This window comes from Coffea arabica, chromosome 1c, assembly GCF_036785885.1.
Source record: "Coffea arabica cultivar ET-39 chromosome 1c, Coffea Arabica ET-39 HiFi, whole genome shotgun sequence".
In the NCBI taxonomy this organism is placed as follows: Eukaryota; Viridiplantae; Streptophyta; class Magnoliopsida; order Gentianales; family Rubiaceae; genus Coffea; species Coffea arabica.
Window position 1 is genome coordinate 28,044,940 of NC_092310.1, and position 18,861 is coordinate 28,063,800.

At 37.1% G+C, this 18,861-nt stretch overlaps 1 long non-coding RNA gene across 1 annotated transcript; it reads right to left on the reverse strand.

The window, feature by feature from the left end:
• Positions 1 to 7,681: 7,681 nt before the first annotated feature.
• LOC140012881 (uncharacterized) lies at positions 7,682 to 13,583 on the reverse strand. Its single transcript, XR_011819857.1, has 3 exons — positions 13,054 to 13,583; positions 10,786 to 10,859; positions 7,682 to 7,941 (listed from the first exon to the last, which is right to left on the reverse strand). It is a non-coding gene; the product is annotated as an uncharacterized lncRNA (long non-coding RNA).
• Positions 13,584 to 18,861: the final 5,278 nt, after the last annotated feature.

An 18,861-nucleotide genomic window follows, 5' to 3' on the forward strand; every position in this document is an offset into this window, starting at 1 on the left:
TAATCAAGTGGATACTTAGCACGTAAGCAATACAAGTTGATTTCATGGGAGCATGTAATTCACGGATATCGAATAATCATATAGATTAGAAATCATGTGAGCAAATAGTCAAGTAATCGGGTAGTCATGTGGGTTGGTAAACGGTTAACGGTTAACGGTTGACGGTTAACGGTTGAATAACGACGGTTATTTGGCAGGCATTTGCCATATTAATAGGCCATCATTGGCCGTTATCCCATTTTTACCACGTGAGAGTCGAGGAGATTCACTCCAACGACGTATGCAACCATAGCATACCAAGTCATGTTATTCGAGCATTTTCAAGCATGGGTATGGTAGATATTTAACACATAGTACTTAACACTTAGAAATCATGAAATGAGCATGTTCTAGACTTATTCCATTACGTATTCCTATATGGAACACTCACCTAGTCAAACAAGCGCAATAGGTCTCAAACAAGCGTTTTAGGCGTCCGCTCCGAGTTCCTCTTGGAGATCTCCTCGATTGCCTGAGCAAACAATAATTCAAGTACCACTCAATATCGCTACGAATTCTCTAGTTTTCGATGAAGATTGTACGCTAGTGCAATCTAAGAAATTAACGCGGAGACGAGCCTAAGAATTCGCGTAACTCGAGGTTCAAAAGTGGAGTTTTAGAACACAAGACAAATCTGATTTCCATCTCTGGATTCAAATGTAAAACAATCAAATGATATTGAAAGAAATGAAGAGTTTGAAACCTCTTAGTTTCCTTTAAGTTAGAAAATTCCAGATTTAATAAGTAATCTTTGAAAAATCATATCTTACTCTCTACAAGCCCAAAATTGGAAAACTTGGTACTATTGGAAACCTCTTTGAAAGTACTAGAAGTTCCTAGAATACACTTTTCCATGATTCTAAATGGAAGATAATCAAAAATGGGCTCAAAGTTACTGTTTTGGTTCATAAGGCAAATTTAGGTTGGTTTTTGGCCAACTTTGAAAATTCGGTAAAATTCACTTGATTGGAACTAGCCTTTTAAATTTGATACTCTTTTAGAGTCGCAATCCAAGTTTACAGTAAAATAAGCAGAATGAGAAACGGAGTTTTGAGCACCAAGATACGGTAGCTCAAAGTTACTAAAAGTTTCTTGTTAAACAAGGGTTTTCCAAAATCAAGTCTCGAACTTTGGTAATTTATTTGACCCATGAAACGGCCTCAGAATAACACCATAATTAGCAGTATAATACTACCATATAAGGGTTATTCCTCTGTCAAATTTCATAGAAAAATATGCACGGAAAGTCACTTAACAAAATCACTCAAGTTTCCAAAATTTTAAGGCAAGGCTGCCTTGTGTATGAAAATTTCCTTTTCTAAACTTTTGACCGAGAGAAAATCTTCTAAACATGGTTCATTTGTTGAGGCAAAATCTAAAGAACATTCATGGTACCTTTGGTGGGTGTTTAACACCAAGAAATTTAATTATCAAGTCTAAACCAAGCCTTGCATCAAATCTGTCTAAAAATCAGGGTTTTCAAGAGCAGAGCAGGTTTCATATTTTGATCACAGGTCACTCAAATTAACTCAGAATTTGGCATGGTTTATGGCATTGGAAAACATAGTCATAGAGCTATAATTTCACAGAAGAAATCATTTTGAAATTCGGCACACAACTAGCTCGAATTTGAGCCACAAGTTGTAGCCTCAGCATTTTGTTCTTGTAAAACAGAGAAACAGAGTAGTCGTCTTTAAATGGTTGGTTCGGATCACACACATGGAACCAGAACATACATTTTATACCGTTGGAAAGGCTGGGATATCTAGTTTCAAATGCCACTGACGGCACTCGATTTTGACATCGGAGCACAGAGTTATGGCCGAAATACAAAAGCGGGTCAGAGCATTACGAAAACAGTTTTCCAGGTTTACTGGCTTCACGGAATTGATCCCATTGACCAACTAAACCTCAATATTTTTTAATGAAACTTTATACACCATATATTCAACATATAACCATGATATATAAGTCATGAAACCCTCAAAATTCTGCAAAAAGGGGTGCGATTGAAACAGGGCAAACCTGAACATTTTTTAACTACACATCCCTTGAAGTCGAGACTAGCTAGGTATCATTAATCTACCCATTTAAGCACTAAACTAGCATTATATCCATCATCAATCGTTAATCCAAAGGTGGGAGTTCATAGAGCCCACCATCAAAATTTTCCGATATGAAATAGAACAAATAACATGTAATTTTGGCAAATAATCTCACCACAATAAATCTGTCATCGGCTAAACAGAATTTCCAGCAGCTAATTGGTCATAAATCCAACTTTTTACTCGGCTAATACATGATATTAAGTACTCAAATCCGACAAGCAAATACTTGACTAGCTAATCAGATCATCCAAGTCATTGTGGGAATTCATAGAGCCCACTCACCAAGTTTCCATTAAAACTCAAAAGAGCCACCATCGGCTAAGCTGGAAAAAAATTGCAGCAGCTATGTTTCAACATTTTTGGTCAATTTATCCAACGGATCAAGTACTTTACAACTGAATATCTTACAAGACTTAAGACACATACATTTCATGCATTTCTAAACATTGTTTGCTAATGAAAAAAAAATTCCAGAAACAACTGCAAATTCTGGTTTCACTCCCTTGGCAAGTCACGTAAATTTTCCAGCATTTACTCAGTCATAAACAAAATTTTCCTTCGGTTAAAACCTTGTATTTGGCACTTAAATCTCACATGCACAACTGCTGAATTAATTAGCTATCATATCCAGACCAGAAATCAGTTCGACAACAACAAAATTCATCCATAACTCCAGAAATTTGTGCAACTACTCTCGAATGAGCTTGCATGTAGCAGATTCTGTTTCATTTTTATTTTCTAGCATAATCCAGGCTATTTAACTTCATGCATGGTTTAAACATCTTGTTTTCAGTTAATTAAATACATTTCTAATCTCTGATTACCTCAGATGAACAAATTTAAAGCTGCATTTCTAGATTAAGCTCTCGGCAACTTCAATTCTTTCCAAACCAGATTTCTTAAGACTCAATTCCTCATCTAACCTCACAAACCCACATGCATGCGTATAGACAGCTTCATCAACCCGTAAACAATTCATCTAAGTCCAGAATTTACCTTAGCTTGAAGCCTAAAACACACAACTAGCAGCTGCAACAATTCTCACTCTCAGCTGTCCAGAAAAAAAATGCAGACCGCTAGCTCTCTCTTCCTCTCTCCCTTGCTCTGGCTTGCGGCTGGATGAAGGAACTCTGGTCTCAAGCTCTGCACCAGCTCACGGATGGAAGACAGACCGAATCACAAGTCCCTCTCTGGTTTACGGACAGAAAGAAAAGAAACAAGAAGCTCGGCTCCCTCCTGCTCACTCTTGTCGATGGAACCGAGACTACAGCTCTCACTCTCTCTTGCTCTCGGTCTAAGGTAAAGGAAGAGGTGAGGTGCGGTTGTGGAGAGGGATTGCAGTGGTTTCGGTGGAGTTGTGCAGAGAAGGAAATGAGATTGTGAAGGCGGTATCTTAGTATTAAGAAAGGAAGAAATGGTTTGCGGTTTTGTTGTGCAGAGAAGGAATTGGAAATTGCGGTTTGTGTTTGTGAAATAGAATGAATGGTATTGTGGTGCCGTGGTTTGTGAGAATGGTTTGCGTGTAAGAATTGGTTGCGTACAGAATTGGTAATAGCAAATGTGATTTGATTTGCGGTCAGACGTCTTGTTTGGTTTGCATGGAAAGGTAAGGGTATTTTAGTCTTTTCACTTTGCTCCCTAACCTCAACATAATTTCTCGATTCCAACTTAATTCTAAAAATTATCCCCAAGTGTGTTTCAAACGCCTAATAATACCCTAATATACCTAACCCATTTTTATCGAATAATTCTCGATTAAACTTTAATATTAAGGTTCCTAGTAATTCCTATATTATTTAGCGATTAAATTAGTTATTAGAATTTCCAATTATTATTTCTCAAGAAGTGGAGTTAGTCTAACTCGAAATTTATCGATTTAGTAATATAAAGTCAAGTGAAATAATAATTAAATCCAAGGGTGTCAATTTGCACATAAAAATTATTTTTACGCACTTATTGTGAAAACAAAGAAAGATAAGGATATATTTATCAAATTTTCACGCCTTAAGTATGTTTAGTATATTAGAATCATATTTATCTAAAATTCATTGGTGTTCATCTTAACGCGGAAATTCTTATTAACATTTAACATTAGCAACTAATTGGAATTAATCATAGGAACTTAAATAATTTATTTTAAGATAGTAAAGCTATCGACTCAAGTATCATTAATTTAGCATAAAGGAATTAAGTATTCTAACATTTTATGTTAAGGCAAAAAAATTAATCTAAGCCTAAAGATTTTAATTCAGTCTAACAAAACCAAGAAATTTCATAACTTAGGAAAATTATATTATTTCTCACATGAAAAGTGTTTTTACGAACTTATTTGGAAACAAGTGAAAGTAATGCTAGAAATTATTAAAGAATTAAAGAAAATGCAAATGAAATATGCACAGGTTTATATATATATTTTTGGGGTCCTCACAGAGAGTTTTGGAGAAAGAACAACCAAGAATCGAAGGACTCAGAGATGGGTTACTGATGCCGCTGCTGCCACCAGAATCCCCACCACCACCTGCAAATCCTCACCGCAAAAAGCTTGAAAGAAAGCATTGTGAACTACCCTTTTCCCTTTAAATTCAAGTTTCCTCTTAAAAGTTCAGATTTTTGAAGTCTTCTAAGCGTGGATTCACTAAATCGGTTTCAGATCTCTGTTTTCGTGGCTTAATATCTCTTCATTTCTGTTTTATGGTCATCGGAAATCTGCCTTTTTGTTGGTGAAAAAACCTAGGAACTAAAAGTTATGTTTTGGAATCCGTATGGCCGAAAACTTGTGAACCAAAAGCTATTAACTTTCGCATGGTTTTCTTGTCATGAAACTGAATGCGTATGATTCGTGTGCGGCGAGTTGTGTTCTGAATAGCTTAGTAGTTTTCATGGTTTGAGTTTAGTTGTGTATTCCACTAAATGGTAGTGTTCATTTGCTGCGTTTTATGTTAAGCTATAGCATGGCAGATTCATTACAGTAGCAGAATGTTTGCATTTGTTTTTGAGAAAAACTTCAGCTGTTGATCTAAATGAAGTTTCAGCTGAGTTATGTTCGTGTCCAGATGATCCATTGCTTCTTTTCTCTATTTTGGGTCAGTTAATGAATCGGTTAATGTATTAAGGTTTATTTCATTTCATGGGAATATGTCTCGGCTGAGTGAAGGTGACATGAGTTTTTGCTTCGGATGAGTTTCTTTGCTGCATTTTAGTTCTTGTTTGCGATAGCCAGAGCCAACAAGCAGCTGCATTTCCTTCGTTGCTGTCTTCTCCGCGGCTACTCACCGAATGTTGAATCCTTTTGCTAGTTAAATCTTATGCCTAAGTGTTTAATGATGAGGTTGTATGTCTTGGTTGAAGCTATAAAGGTTGTGTGTGAACCTAAGATGAGTTGCGGCAGCTTTTATTCTTCAAGTGTTTGCATGTTTTTCCAGAATTTTGCACAAGTATGAGATCTTGCTAAGGTTTTTACCTGTTTGGATGGTGGCGGGTATGTAGTTTGCGCTTAGTTTAAAGCTGTGTTTGGGTTTGAAATCAGAATTTTGATAGACAAGCTGTGCGTTTGGATTTGTTTTGTTTGCTGAAAGCATAAAAGCAAAGTATTGCAGAAAACTTGCGGCACTTTTTCTTTTTCCTTCTATTGCTGTTTTTAGTTTTGCACTCTCGATGGTCAGCTCTGATTCTCTGTTTCAAATCCTGCTATGAAGTCGCATGTTTAGTCGATGATGGATAGGTAGAATTTTGGTTTCTTGTTGAATTTGCTTGCATGATAAAATGGAAAGAAAAGTGCGGCTGAATTGGTGCAGAAAAGAAAGGCTTCTACGTAATTTGCATGCATGGATAATTTCTGAAAAATTGCACTTTGGCCCCTAAGTCTCCCTTTGTTTCACTATGGCCCAAACAATTGGAAAAATCAATCAAATTGATCCCTCCAACTTTCTTTTTCCTTTCAATTAGATCCTAATTTTGTGAATCATGGACTGTTTAGTTATTTAAATGCTTTCAATGGTTCAACTTCATGTTTATCTGGTTATTTGAGGTGCCTTGACCCTTTTTATTGTTTTGAAGCTAATATTTCCTTCATTTCATCACAAACGAGGAGGTATAACTTCTTTTATCCATTTTTTTTGTCCCTCCTCTATGTGATCCAACGTGCTAAGTGAGAATTGCATGTCTACTTTGCTTTCCTTGCCTTTCCTTAATTCCTTTCATTTATTTCATTTACTTTTGCTTTTATTAAGTTATTCTTTTATGGGGTATGTGTACACCTCTTGACTTGTAATAGATAGGGCTTGGAGAGCATTTTTATTCATTTTCCCTCTTCCCCATTTGTTTTAGTTAGCAAATGTAATAGGTTCATTAGCTTGATTGCTTGCTTTTGTTGCTACGTGTTAATTTGCTTTATTAGGCTCTTGCATTTAGTCGAGTGTCGCGCCCCATTTTTTGAATAAGAAAAATGAATGTTTGATAAGAAAGATAAATGGTTTGAGAAAGATGTTTTTGATTCAATTTTGATTAAAAAATGGTTTTTGTGAGTTGAAAAAGATATGGGTCTCAATGGGACTTGGAAAGCGACGATTTGACCCAAAAAATAGTTTTAAAAAGGGTTTTGAAATGAAAAGTTTGGAGTCGCCACTTGGTAATGATTTAAGGTGTACCAAGTCACCTAAAAATGAATTTTAAAGTCAAGTAGTAATAAACCCTTTTTAAAACGACTCCTAGTCTACGTAAAACAAAGAAAAAGGTTCGGGAGTCACGTTTGACAAAGGGGAAGGCAAGGATAGACTCCAAGGCACCCCTTTGACCTAGCCAAGGCTAGTTGCGTGACTTAACCTTACCTTTCCTAATCTTCTACCCAATGTATGTATCGCACGTTGGATTATGCCTATATGAATGCAAAACGGAAAGGATGCAATCCTAAATTCTACGATGTCTCTCGTGAGGTTTTTGGTCCCAGACCACATGAATTGTGGCGGCCAATAAAGGGAAACCTCATAGAGGTCGATTGATGCAAATGGTGACTCAAGTGCAAGTGTGCAAGTGTATGAAAAGATTCATGTATGAAATGGTGTAAAAAAATAAAGTGTTTGTGTGCGCATGTGACGAGAAAATTCACGTGTGAATTTGGATGAAAAATCAAAGTATTAGTGTGTGAGTGCGTAAAGAAAGTGCACGTGTGAATTTGGATGAAAAAATCAAAGTATTAGTGTGTGCAAATGAATGAAGATAGAATAGTACATATATAAGTGAAACTTGAATTTCATTTGTGAAGTAAAGTAAATAAATGATAAAGATGTAGTGAAAAAATATGGATTGAGAAATGTAAGAGAAATGTGATTAAAAGAGTATGGAAGTGATAAAAATGAAAGTATGACCCTAGGGGAATGCAACAAGTCGGGTACGGGGATGACGCCTAATTCTTCGACTTTGATTTTCCCTCGGATTAGAAGGCGAAACTAGCGTGCTATGTGACGGCCCCACCTCCCCCTGAGGCGAACCAGAGGGTTCGGCGGGCCGCCTGCCCAGCTCTCGCCGGGACTCAGTCGTTCACTACAATCCTCAAATATATTACAAGAATAAACCTCAAATATTACAATGTAAATCTTCAATATTTACATATAAACAAAACGAAGCGGAAACTAATTCCAAGCGTGGAACGTATGTACACATCCGATCGATTCCAAACATTCATTACAATCCCTAATAATAACTATTACACAAAAGGAAATCCAAATTCAAACCACACACGAGATAATCCATCCATTCACATGAATAAGCACAACAAGTCCTGCCTTCGCCTTGAGCCCTGTGGAGGGGAATAAAATATTTTTGGGGTGAGCTAGAAGCTCAGCGAGTAACCAAATAAAACCAGTAATCAAATATCTTTCACAATAATTCATTTCGATGATGTCATGATGTCATGATTCAAGTATCAAATGCACGTATTTTTGCTCTCGTGAGCCAGTGAAATCATTGAAACTAAACACCCAACGCTCAAACAGATCACGAAACCATAAACATTAAAGGGGAGCAGCATCGGTGCTCCAGATCATATCACAAACTCACGAAAGTGGTGGAGACGTTGGTGTCCAGCACAAGACTCCTCAAGAACTCATTAAAGCCAAACCATGTCAAGAACTCGTATGCGCGCACACATGATATGCAAACCAAAGAAACAATGCAAGGAACATTTCAAAAGTAACTTTGGAAACAATTTAGGGTCACTCACCTCAATGGCTCAGAAATCATCCATCATGTATCATTGCCTTGCTCAAACCCAAGTCTTAGATCACAAACTCAATGCAAACATATCCTTTAAAAGTTCGGACAGCACTTCCCCTACATTTGCTAACTTTTCCAGCCATCATGGCTTCATTATTTCCTCAGCCAGTCCCAAAGGTACACACACAACAACAGGTTCATCCAATAGTCATTCAGCAAGCTCCAAGTAGTACAAAGACAAGTCAAGCTAGGAAGAAGTCCGGAAATGAAAGTTAAGCTCAAAACCAAAAAAACAGGTTTTGACGTCATTTTGCGGTAATGGTACCAAAGGCACTACGATTGTCGGATGAAGGTGCAAGATACACCGTTTCGAAGCTAAGAGATAGTTTTACAATATTACAGAAGGTCACTCAACCCAGTTTCGAGTGTAACCAGGTCAAAAATGCAAGATACCACACCAGAATCACAAAAACAGATTCACAAAACGCATTCTAGCGGAAACATCATAACTCAGGCTCTCCAAATCCAAATCCAGCAATTCCAAAACCAGATGAAAGCTAAGAAACAGGGCTAAATTTCATCAGAAGGCCTCAACAACTAATTCGGAAGCAATTCCAGCCAAAACAACCAATTACAGACGCACTTCTCAATTTCGGGCAAAACCAGAACAGCAATAGTAACTTCGACTTTTCTCATTCCACACTGCTCCAATTGACCTGAAATTTTGTAGGCACCTTTAAAATGTCATTCCCTACAACTTTCATGTTTTACGGAAAGGCCAATTCGGCCTCTGTCTAGGACCTAAAAATTCGGACAGAATGTTCATCACAAAACCCTGATTTTCTGAAATTTCTTCCAAAACAGAAATTGATTGCAATTAATCACTTTTTCCACCTCATAGAGTCCTTAAACATCAATTCCAATCATCATATATAGCCACACAATCATATCCATATGAAAACAGAAAAATCCCCAAAAATAATAAAACTTCATCATTTTCAACCAAAATCAGGAAATCAACCATAAAATCACTTATTCAACCACCACCAATCACTAATTGAACATTATCAAGATCAAAGGAAAGGTTCCTTAGTCACTTACCTTACAAACCCAAGAAAAGACCCAACTTAGCACCTTTGCTTCTCAAACCACTTCACTACACACCTTAATACTACCAAGAGAAAGGTTTTTATGGAGCAAATCCAAGTTTAATCGGTTAAATTGTTTGATTGAAGCAAGAAATGAAGAAGTAAGATGAAAGCTTTCCTTTCTTCCTTTCTTGAGAGAGGTTCGGCCATGAAGCTTGGAAATGGAGCAAATTTTTGGTAAAGTTTTTGTTTATTAAGTCAAATGGTAAGACATGGCATAAAAGTCAAAAATTCCACCCAATGGCCAAGCGACACTTGTCACTTAAATAATGAATCTCTATCTCTTTGTTCCCTCTCACACCAATCCATAAATATCTCTTAACACCTTGTAGAAAAATATCACTTAGCACAAAACTCCAACAAGTTATCAAAAATATATTACATTTACCGCACTTGCGGGTCCCACGTTCAAAATACGCTCTTAATTTCTCAAAAACTAACCGATACTAGAAAAATCATTTTAAAACTATCTTTGCTCATAAACTTTATCTGGGGAATTTTTCTAATCAAGAAAATGTAGAAAAGGCGGGCGATTAAATAAATAAACCCTAGAAAATTAGAAAATTTTCGGGTTCTCAAACTCATTTTTTCCGGGGCGTCACATGCTAAGGCTATCGAGTAGCCACACTCGCTCGTTTCCCTTATCGGAAGGGGATTTTCACGCAAATGAACCCTAACTAGCATGAGATGCAAGTCCTAAAGTGATGGGGAAGGGGTTTGAGGAACATACCAAATGATAAACTAAGGAAAAATGCGTGATATGTGGTGATCATGCACTTAATGAAAAAGGGAAAAAAGAACCTATTGGGTCTAGCATTGGACTAGCCCATTCTATGAATTCCGACTAGCGTTGGACTAGTGGAAACGATAGAAGAAGCCACAACTAGCGTTGGACTAGTGTGGTGACGTACATTCATCCATTCCATTCATCTATACTACAAAAAGCGAGTAGACATGCAAATCACCTAAATCATGTAGCACTTATCATGCTCGACTAGATGCAAGATCCTAATAAAGCATTTAACATATAACACATAGGCATGCAACCATTACATTTGCTAACTAAAACAAAGGGGAAAGGGAAAATGGACCAAATTACTTGCTACGCCCTATCTATTACAAGCCAAGAGGTGTACACATACCCCATTAATAAAAATCAAAAGTAAATGAAATAAATGAAAGGAAATAAGGAGAGGCTAGGAAAGCAAGTAGACATGCAAATTTCAATTAACACATTAGTTCACATAAGAGAGAAACAAAAGGGGTAAAAGAGATTATACCTCCCCGTTGGTGATACTAAGGAAGTAAACAAACTCAACTTGGCTAGAGTCACCCAAGAAAAGACTAACTTAGGCTAAAATCACCAAAAACAAAAGATTAATGCACCAATTTAGTGATAAGATATAAACTAAACAATTTGAATCCACCGAAACATCAAACTTTCCCTCAATTGCAACTCAATGAAGTCAAAACTACTTAAAGACCAAGGCAAAAGGCATGATCATCCGATCCCCAAGCATAACATCTACTAAAGACCCAAAAGCAAGCACAACTCAATCATTTGAACCTAATTGAAACATTTAAAAAACACAAAAAGTTCTCCAAGTAAATAACAAGATCCAAACAAACATTTATGGAAATTCGAAGGTCCAAGAATGAACAAGGATCCATGAATGATTTAAACATGCATTTTGAAAACTCAATAGCAACCATTAATCAACCAAACTAAATAAAAACCCATTGAAAAATTTAAGAGCTTCAAAAGTCCCAAAACAATGAAAGGCCAAATGATGACTCAAAATACACCCACCTTAGGACCTAATGCAAGAAAAAGAAATGTAATTGGGCCATAATGCATTGCTGCAAAAGATCTCAGGGACCCAATTGATTAGTTTTTCTCAAATTTGGGTCATAGTAGAACAAGGGGAGACTTGGGGGGTTAAGAGACAATTCTGAAATTATCCATGCATGCAAAACACGTAGAAGCCTTTCATTTCTGCGCCAATTCAGCTGCATTTCCTTCATGTTTCACTCCCAAATGCCAACTCCACATCCAATCACATACCTTAACCAAAGCTAACATCCAAAACTTTAAACTAGACAGTAAAAACATAAGTTTAACATCCCAAATCAGCAAAGACAAAGGTGGAAATCATTCAAACATTGAAGAATGAACATGCAAACATTGAAGAATGAAAACTGCTATAGCTGAAAGTGAAATCTGCTGCATTTTTACTTGCAAACTGACTCAAATTTTCTGGTTCAAATACATAACTTTGACCAAGATTAAGCAACAAACAACTTTGGCTTGAGCAACCATGATCCAAGCAAGCAAACAACCCAGAAAGACATCATATTCAGGTCTGAAATAACATGCAAGCAACAATAAAAGGTTTCAGCTTCAGCAATGTTTCCGGCCAAACAACTTTGCAGCAATTTTCTTATAAACTCAGATTCTTATCACAACCTTGATTAGATGTAATTAAACTCAACGTCACAACTTTAGACCAAGCCCACAACTAAACCCACCATCATAATCCAAACAAACAAGAAACCCAAGAAGATATCATGCAAATTTCTGGAATAAACATGCGTGCAACACTGGTTTGACAACTTCAATCATTCATTTTCCAGCAAGCATTGGATCCCAATTCAGGTATTTCAGCCAAAGTAGCACAAGACTGGACATTACCTAGACTAAACAGCCACAGCTATGGTAGTTCAAAAACAAACAAAGGCAAAAAGAAGGAAAATGCAATCTGACCGAAAAGATGAAATTGCAGCAGAAATTCTGCTGTGAACTGCGCAGCTCATTCCATGCAATTTAGGTCCGTATGAAAACTCTAACAATTTGTTATCTCATCAGCCCCAACCCACATAATCCTCACTCATTGATCGATCTGGGAGAAACCAGGCCAAACCAACGAGAACAACTACTAAATGCAGCAGGCAACTTCATTTCATTTTCTTGTTTTAAAATATTAAGCAACAGCATCCAAGAAGACTACTCATCATGTATCAGATATTTTTTCTTCAAACTAACGCTTTAACTACACCAGACAGGGAAAAGGAACAATGGCAAAAAGAAACATCAAAAGTAAACATGATAAGGCTATGAAACAAGTTCAATAACTCAACGGCTAAAGGGTTGGACAGTTCAAGCATTTTTAGCAGAAATCTGGTTTCCTAAACTGCAATTTCTAAGCTTCATACCAACAAGCTCAAACAAATACCAAACGTCCAGCCCAAACCATCAATCAAAAATCGAATTTTGTAGTTTACGATCTTAAGAACTCTCAGACTTATAACTTCATCCGTGAAGAATCATCAGTCAATCATGGAATCAAAACGGAACCATCAGACAGCCGAAGGGAACAAACAAACGACTAAAAGAAAGCAGCTTTGGATTGTAAAACACAAGTGACATGCGAGAAAACCACTACAAAATGGTGAACCTTGCAGGTAGACTGTCTCTCCCTCGACCTCATAACCATACTCACAGGTTTCATACGAGAAGTGGCATGAACGAAAAATGGGTCGAAGATTACCTGTTCACCGCCTTCGGACTCGCAACTTCAGCCTGGGTTCGATGGTGGTATCAACGACCAAGCCTGAACCTGGGTTTTCAGCCTTGGATCTCCTTTTCCGCTTGCTCTTCCTCAGATCTCTCGATTTTTCCTCCTGATTCTTCTTCCTTGCTGTTTTCCCTTTGGCTCTCTCCTAGCTCAGTTTTCTTTCTTCCAGCCGCTACTCCAATCACTCTACTCTCTTCTAGTTCCTCACTTTCCCTTAGACCCCCAATGGTTTCTTTCTCCAGTCTCTTGTTTCGTTCCCTCCTCCTTCAGCCGTAAACTTGCTTCCCCTTTTTATTTTTCCTTAACCCCAGCCGCTATTTCCTCTCTTCTGGGTTTTTTCTTTTTGCCGTTCAACCCCCTCTCCCCACTAGCTCTCTCTCTCGATTGTCCTCCTTCTTTCTTCCTAGCTCCGCCCCTTTTCTCTCTTGCTCTCAGTTCTGCCGTTCACTCCCTTCTCTCCCCAGATTTTCAGCCGTTCCTTTTTTCTCCAAAAAACCTTACGGCTGAGCCTTCTTATCCATTTTATATCCACTTCCCAATCTCCTCAACCCTCACCTCAATGGTGAGGATGAAGGCTTACCTCTCGCCTTCATATCCAGCCATCCAATGGCTGTTGAGGCTGTCCTTTGCACGCTGCAAAAAATTGCAGCGTGCATGCTGCGGTTTTTTTTTTTTTTTTTTTTAACAACTTGATAATTACAGAAATGATAAAATAAAATATAAATAATAACAAAATTACATAAACCAGGTAATAATAATAATAACAAAACAAAACAAAAAAATAATTTAAACAAAAAACTAAACAAAAATGGCCATTTTTTAATTAATTTTTCAATTTTTCATTATTTTCTTTTTCTCAAAATAACTTAATAAAAATAACTAAAGTGCCCAAAGATTGAATTTAAAGAAATAAACATATTTTTGTGAACAAATTTTCCTTTTTTCTTTTTTTTTTTTTATTTTTCCAATCCAACTAAAGCCTATTTTTTTTAATTTTTCTTCTTTTTCCTCTTTTTCTTTAATTTTCTCTTTTCTCCTTTTTTTTTATAATTTTTCATTTTCATTTTTCCTTCGAGAAAACATTGAATAAAAACAAAAAGACTAAAACATATTTTTGATGTTTTCCTTTTCTTTTTTCTAAAAACTCTATGCTAATTTTAAACTTAAAAGCTAAAACTAAAAACTAAACTAAAAGTAAATAAGAATAAATAGCAAATGAAATAGGTCAACTAAAAGGGCGAAAATGAATAAAACTAAAATATCATAACAACTAATAGTGCAAAACACACAATAACGAACTAAAATGCAAGCAATCTAAAATGAAAATCATGAAATAGATGATACATACAAATTATTCAAAATTTGGTGTCTAAATCGAGCATGCTAAGTGTTATGTGCTACGTGTTTATAGGTGACTTGCATGTCTGCTTGCTTTCTATAATCGTAGATGAATATGATGGATGAATGCGTATATCATGGCTAGTCCAATGCTAGTCATGGTCCTCCCTTTAATCCTCACAAGTCCAACGCTTGTGATAAAGCATTTAGTGAAGGGCTAGTCCAATGCTAGACCCATTAGGCCCGTCCCTCTCGCTAGTGCATTTTTTGTATGTTTCACTACATTCCATGCATTTTTCTTAATTTTCTAGCATTTGGCATGCTCCTCCAACCCTTCTTCCCTTCATTTTAGGTTTTGCATCTTCATGCTAGTTATAGGGTACATTTGCTTGAGACTCCCCTTTCAGTAAGGGAAACGAGCGAGTGTGGCTACAAAATAGCCTTAGCACGCTAGTTCTTCCTTCTAATCAAAGGGAAAATTAAAGTCGTGAAGTTAGGAGTCATTCTCGTACCCGACTTGATGCATTCCTCTAAGTTCATACACTTTCATTTCTATCATATCACCTCCTCACTTTTTTATCCACATTTTCTCACTACTTATATTTTTCGCAATCCACATGCCATGTTTGCACATTCTTTTCCTTTTATTTATTTTCTACCTCACAAATTACACCCAAATTGCACTTATATGCACTTACTACCATTATACCATATTTTCATCCACTTGCACACAACACCTTTATTTTCTCAATGCGCACACATGCACTTTTCTTACATTTGCACACATGCACTTTTCTTACATTTGCACACTTGTACTTACATTTGTATTTTTATTTTATTTTGCATTCTTTTTACATTTTCACACTTGCACTCATATTTGGGTCTTCATTTGCATTACCCGTGACCTCTATGAGAGTTTTTCTTATTGGCCATCACAACTCATGTGGTTGGGACCAAAAAGCCTCATAAGAGACATTTTAGATTTAGGATTGCATTTTTTTTTCATATCCATTAGTCACATCCAACATGCAACACATATTTTGGGTAGAAGAAATAGGAAAAGTGGGGCTAAGTCACGCAACTAGCTTTGGCTAGGGTAAGGGAGTGCCTTAGGCTTTGCCTGTGCCTTCTCCCTTATCAAATGTGACCCCCGATCCCTTTCTTTGGTTACGTAGACCTAAAATTTTTTAAAAAGGGTTTGTTTACTTTTCTTTCCAAAAAATCACTTTTTGGGTGACTTGGTACACCCTAACTCTATACCAAGTGGTGACTCCTTTTCTATCTAAAACCCTTTGTTTGGCCAAACCGTCGCATTTCACAATCTCACGGCCTTTTATTTTCACTTTCACACACGTTCACATACATATTCCACACACTACTTTCACCACCATCAAAAAAGTGGGGCGCGACATTTTTATTTTAAAAACATTATTTTGTTTTAAAGAAGAAACTCAAGTTATTTCTTTGGGTTTGATTTAAAACCTTGTTTTATTTTAAATGAGTAGAAACCCTAAACGTCTAATCAAAACCCTAGTTTCACTTATGACTAACTGTTTTTTTCAAATTTCTCATATTTTAACCAAAACCCTAAATTCAATTTATGGAATTGTAAAACCCCTCACGTTTTTCTTAAAAATCCCCTTTTATTTGGAACTTATGATTTTATAATAGCCCTACTACCCAATCACACCACAATAAGTGTAAATGAATATAGAAGTAAGGGTTTTCGTTGTCCGTTTTCAAGTTAGAGCGAATTAGGGCTTTCACGTTTTTCCGTAGTGTGACTATTCGGTATAGAGTGAGGATCAAATTTGGTAGGTAAGAGTGAATTTTGGATGAGGAAATATTATATGATTAGAAGTAATAATAATAAGTTAGTGATTAGAAGTTAAAAACCCTAGTATACGCTGTTTAAGAAAAACCGGCTCAAACTGACGGGTATTGATCACTACCGATTGAACACACCACTTCACTACCACCACATACCCTTGATATTTGTGCGAAATATCCCCTCTCATCGTCAGCCATATGGCCAAAAATTGTGGCCCAAAATGTAAGGAAAAGAAAGCAAAAACTTGGAAGGCTTTGGTGGTGACAAGTGTCAACCACCTATGGTTTCTTGACCAAGGCAAGTCTCACCTTCTTACTTCCATTTGAGATCATTTTCCCTCATTTTTCTTTCTGTTTTGGCTGAGAGCTAGGAGGAGCAAGAGAGTGAAGAGAGTTCAATCTTCTACCTTGAATCCAACCTTTTGAGTGCAACCAAGAAAAAACTAAACCGATTAATCACTAGTTAGAAAATTGGGAAGCTTGAGGAACCAAAGATTTCAAGGAGAGGTGAAGGATCATCCTAGTAAGCACTTGTTTTGAGGTATAAAGGCTGATCAACCATTCTTTTTCCCTTAATCATGATTAAGTTGGGTATTAATGTTAGTATTGTGCTTGAGATGCTTGTTTCAAGTGATTTTGCTGATTAGATGGATGATTTTGAGTTAGGGTTTCTTGTGGGTTAGGTTTTTTATGATGTATATATCTGGTATATGATCTTGTAAAGGTGAAAGCAGTGGTAGTTTCAAGGTAAAAATGTGAATTATAGCATGAATATAGCAAAATTCCAGATTTCTGGAAATTGTAGCTTCAGTTCTGCCCGGTTCCATTTCATCATGTTAGAGAATGAATCAGGCTTAGCATAAAACATGAAAGTTGTATAGAATGACATTTCACAGTTCCCTACAAAATTTCATCTCAATCGGAGCAACGTGTCCTATGAAAAGAAGAAAATACCCTGACTGCCCTAGGAGTAAAATCAGCGGACAGTTTTGACAGTACACTAAGTTGGTTGCATTTTTTCACCTTGACACGTACTGAACTAGCTTTTAGCCAAAACATGAAAGTTTTAGTACTATGTCTTAGATTTCCAACGCCTCCAAGAACATCTTAATCGGACTTTGGTAGCTTGAGATATGGCCATTTGAAGGTAGTGCGGTTAACTGGTCTACTAGTTGGAATTTGGTTCTGTGAATTGGGAATTTGACTGGGTTACACTGGAATTTGTGTGACGACCCCACCTCCCCCTAAGGCGTACCAAAGGGTTCGGCGGACCGCCTGCCCAGCTCTCGCCAGGACTCACTCACTATCTCGATCGAGTCATGTACACACATCCATGAACCATAAATAATATCCGCAATTCAAGCTTATAATTTACATTGATAGAAATCGAGGTACAAAGCCTCAATACACCAAACTAGTTCAAAACGTATACAATCCAAGTACAACATGTTCCATTCGAGGAATAGCGCGAGTACAAGACCAAAAGTCAAAAGTCAAAACAAAAGGCTACGCTAGTCTTTTACAAGTCTCACGCGTCACTCGTACCCCCTGTAAGGAAAACAAATAGCGTGGTGTGAGCTAAAGTCCAGTGAGGTTCCAAATAGCAAATTGACCATTATTTATAAGTACTAGTTTTCGATATAGCAAAGTAACGAGCATGAAGAGTTCATAAAAGTGAGCAATCTCAAAATGAGCGAGTGTAAAAGTTTTCAGAAGAAACAATAATCCAATAAACAATAATCATTCCAAAGCATAAGGATACGGATGGCTCTCAGGAGCCAACTTCCATTCATCATCAGGGCTTGATCACATAGTAGTTGACACTCCGTCAACTTTCAAGTAAAGGAGCCAATCCAGTAGAACACCACTTACACTACTCTCCGTCCACCATTCACACCCCCTACTGGGCCCAAAATCCTCAATAAACACGAGTGGTAATACTCGAGTATACCGTTTAGTCGAGGAGATAACACTCCACTCGACATTACAAGTGACCCAGGGTTTGTTATCTAATCGACCAGGCCCTTGCCGGCTCGACTTGATTAACTAGCCACAGGGTTTCTGGAATTCCAGACAAGATATAATTCAAGTACATGTACAACAAGTCAAGTATGATCAATAGCAAGAACAGGTCATATTAGGGCAAGTGCGATAAAGTACACCCTTGCCCTTTCATTCATTGTCATGTAATCACGCAAGTCAAGTAAGAAGCACACATATCAAGTACAATCGGATATTTGGAAGCACTCACCAAAATAGTGCTTCTAGTGCTCGTGTCTGGGTGGTACTCCGAGTTGGGAGTCCAAATCTGCGATAAAACTTAACTTGAGAACTTTGAAAATCAACCAAGGTTCGAAACTTAAGCGTTCCGTTCAATAAGAATCAAGAAATTGAAGTTCACTTGAAAAGAGTCGTGAAATAATTGCTCGCTCTTCAAACTGAAAAATTTGATAACATTTTTGCTTGAAGATGACTCTTGAGTCAAAAGTGCAAGTAGAACGGTTTCGTAGTGATTCAAATCGTTTTCCTAAGGGTACAAGTTCGGCCAAGTCCTAACGTATAACCCTCGATAAACAAGTGGAAAAGGTCCTCGATAGTTCAAGTGATAATCAC